Source organism: Chrysochloris asiatica, unplaced genomic scaffold (genome assembly GCF_000296735.1).
Source record: "Chrysochloris asiatica unplaced genomic scaffold, ChrAsi1.0 scaffold00295, whole genome shotgun sequence".
Lineage (NCBI taxonomy): Eukaryota > Metazoa > Chordata > Mammalia > Afrosoricida > Chrysochloridae > Chrysochloris > Chrysochloris asiatica.
The window spans coordinates 2,669,169-2,673,042 of record NW_006408813.1 but is presented as its reverse complement, the minus strand read 5'-3'; positions in this window follow the sequence as shown (position 1 = coordinate 2,673,042).

The following is a 3,874-nucleotide window of genomic DNA, read 5'->3' as shown; positions in this document are numbered from 1 at the left end:
AAGGCTATCGGTTTTTTAAGGTGCTAATTAAATCTTTTTTCAGTAAATGAATGAAACAGTGAGTAAGTTTTAAGGGAATTTTTGGTTTCGAGGGAATGGTTGTAGTGTAGGAACATGGACCCAAGAGAAACAGAAGAGGGGAGCCCAGTGAGCAAGATCAAGCTGCTGAAAGCCAAGAAGTCACAGGACTAGCTCTCCAGTTGCTTCGAATTTTAATGTGTGGAGTACAAGGTTGGTATGGACTGTCTTTGTTTTTGCTGAGGATGCTGGACCAACCAGCCCTACCTCTTCTCTCTTTCATCTCAACGTCGACAGGAATCTATGGAATGTGGTCGAACTCAGCTCATATCTTCATTACTGTCTTCCCCCCATTTTCACTCACATGTAAACCAACACGGTCACTAACGAGCTTACATGCCTGCTCATGTGTTCCCTTTGAGTTTCAGTCTTGGAGGGGAGGTTGTCCTGAAGGGACTTGATTGCTTGCCTTGATGGATCCCAGGCAAATAGCTTGCTTGTTCTTGTAATAATAGCCAGACTGCTGGAGGAGTTGTTGTTTTTTTCTACTGGTCATTTTTTTTTTTTTTTCCCCCAGGAAGTATCTTCTGTTCCTCTAGCCACTCTGGACTGGTCTGCATGTCCTTTCAAGTGGGAATGTCCCATTTCAGAGGGTTCTGGATGAGGTTTAGGATTACACCTAAGGTCCTATACACAACGAAGGTTCCACAAGAAGCCTGTTTCATGGGCAAGTTATGGAACCCCTTTTAGGTATTCCAATGAGTTATAGGCTGAAGACGGGCTTATAAGCTTTCTGTAATCATGTTTCCCGACATTCCTTTCTAGCCCACTCAAGTATCTACTTTACAAATAAGACAGTCAAGCATCTTAACGGTTATTCCCCCCCCCCCTTTTTTTTAACCAATTCAGACTACGCCTCTATCTCTGTATCACAAAGCCCTATTGTTCCAAGGTTGAGCATACCTTTGTCACATTTAGCCCATGCAAACCAACCTAAGTGTTCCCCTATCTACCTTGGTCTTCCATCCCACGCTCCCAAATGTGTTGACTTTTGAGATCATTCTAGCTGTTAAATGGCCATGCTTGGTATTTGTTCTCTGGGACAACTAGGACCCTGATTGTTGGACTGTTGCCTATTATTTCTAATGTCCTGACACGTGCTTAAGAGCAGAAATGCTAGTTTATAAAAAAAAGTTCATGATTCCTGTTGTTATTGTTAGGTGCCACTGAGTCAGTACCAACTCATAGCGAACTTATGCACAACAGAATGAAACACTGCCTGTCCTGGGCCAACCTCTCAATTGTTGTCAAGCTTGAGCCCATTGATGCTGCCATTTTTTCCAATCCATCTCCCTGGGGGTCTTCCTCTTTTTCTCTGACCCTTCACCTTGTTGTTGTTAAGTGCAGTCGAGTCGGTTCTGACCCATAGCTACCCTGTATAGGGTTTCCGAGGAGACGCTGGTGAGGTTGAACCGCTGACCTTGCAGTTCAAACGGCTTTGCAGTCTGGCGCATTAACCCTCCACCTTAGCAGATGTGATATCCTTCTCTAGTGACTTGTCCCTCCTGACAATGTGTCCAAAGTATGAGAAACGACAGTTGGCCATCCTGGTCTCCAAGAAGCACTCGTGATTTCTGCTAGTTAGTAAAATATGGGTTTTCCTCAAATTATATGAAAGTTTGGAATTGTAGGGAAAATGCTGATTAAGCACCATGTCATTGAAATATGAAGGTAGACAAGACTGAAGGATGTGCTACAATAATAGGGTGAAGGCACTCAAATCATGAAACATATTAGATAGGTGGTTAGAAAGATAGTTTTCACTTTCAGACTTATAGCCCACTCATTCATCATGCTCAGTTTGTTGTGGGCAGCATTGGGACTAGAAATGGAAATTAATCTGAGTTGCAGTGAATTTTGATCAAGGCCTAATTCATGCAAGAAAGGTTGTTTTTGAAGTCCTCAGCCCGCAAATTCCCAGAGAAATGGAAAACTTTAGAGACAGTTATAGGAGAAGAATCAAGACCTAGTGTAGCAGGATGCATCAACTTTTTGGACACCGATCCTTTCATGAGTAGAGAGATCAGCCTGAATTATCTACATCTTTGGATGACCTAAGAAGTCAAGTTGTTGAAGTGAGGGCAGCAAATAGAGACCAGACCAATATTTTCTAGTACTGGGGTTGATGGCTGTGCAAATAGTAAGTGGTGGATTAGTATTCTCGTCCCAGTGTCACCTTTAAGACCTAAGTTGAAACCTGAGCAAATTAAGATTTCAGGGTAATTTTGTATTCTTTTAATCTATTAGCAAACCAAATGTGGCCAGTGGTGGCTCAGTGGTACAAGTCTTGCTTTCCATGTGGGAGACCTTGGTTCAATTTACAACAAAGAGACCTGGTGTGCAGCCACCACCCATCTGTCAATGGAGGCTTTCATGTTGCTAGGATGTTGACCAGCTTTCAGTGGAGCATCCAGACTAACATGGACTAGGAAGAAAGACCTGCTCATCTACTTCTCAAAACCAGTCAATGAAGACCCTATGTAGCACAATTGTCAAATCCTCAATTGATCATGGGGATAGCGTGGGATCAGGCAGTAGTTAATTCACTGTGCATGGGGGTCACCATGAGTTGAGGTTGACTCGGTGGTATCTAACAATAACAACAGCAACAAACTAATCAAGTACAGCCTGCAGATCATAATAGGTACAAAGCACCATAGAGGGCGATACACCAAAGATGTATCAGTCACAGTTCTATCCATAGGAAACCTTGAATGTCCTTGAGGCTAATAAAATGTTCACATTGATAACAATTTGCCAATAAAATCATATGTTATCTCCTCAGATTGGTTGGTAGAGACCTTTGTTCTTTTTGTTCGGTGTCATTGAGTAGGTTCCAACTCAACAGAACTGCTGACCCTCCATTTTACCAATCATTATGTCCTTCTCCAGGGATTGGTCTCTCCTGACAGTATGTCCAGAGTACAGGAGATGAAGTCTTGCCATCCTTGTTTCTAACGAGCGTTCTGGCTCTACTTCTTCCAAGACATTTGTTTGTACTTCTGGAAGTCCACAGTCCTTTCACCATTCTTTGCTTACACCATAATTCAGAAAGCATCAATTCTTCTGTAGTTTTCCTTAATCATTGTCCAACTTTCACGTGCATATGAGACAATTGAAAATATTTGAATTAGAGGTACCTCAAAGTGACATCTTTGCTCTTTAACACTTTCAAGTCTTTTGCAGCAGATTTGCACAACGCAATATGCCATTTTATTTCTTGACTGTTGCTTCCATGAGCATTGATTGTGGAACCAAGCACAATGAAGTCTTTGACAACTTTAACCTTTTCTCCATTTACCATGATATTGTTAACTGGTCGAGTTATGAGGATTTTTGTTTTCTTTACTGTGAGGTAGAATCCATACTGAAAGCTGTAGCCTTTGATTTTCATCAGTAAGTACTGTAAGTCCTCTTCATTTCCAGAAAACAAAGTTGTGTCTTCTGCTTTATTGCAGTTTATTGATGAGTCTCCCTCAAATCCTGATGCCAAGTTCTTCATATAATCCAGTTTCTCAGATTATTTGTTTAGCATGCATAGTGAATAAGTATGGTGAAAGAGACAGTCAGGCATAACAAACAGTAGCCACCTAATTATTTAATTCAATCCCATAAATATTTATTATGCATTCACTATGTCTGAGGTACAGAACAGAAGAGACACAGTCCTTACAACAGTCTGGAGACACACGCTAGGAAATGTGTAATAACAGCATAAAGAATGATCCTGTCTTATAATATTATTGGAGACGTCAATTTATACAACTGGTATGAGGACTAGCAGCTAAAGCAAATA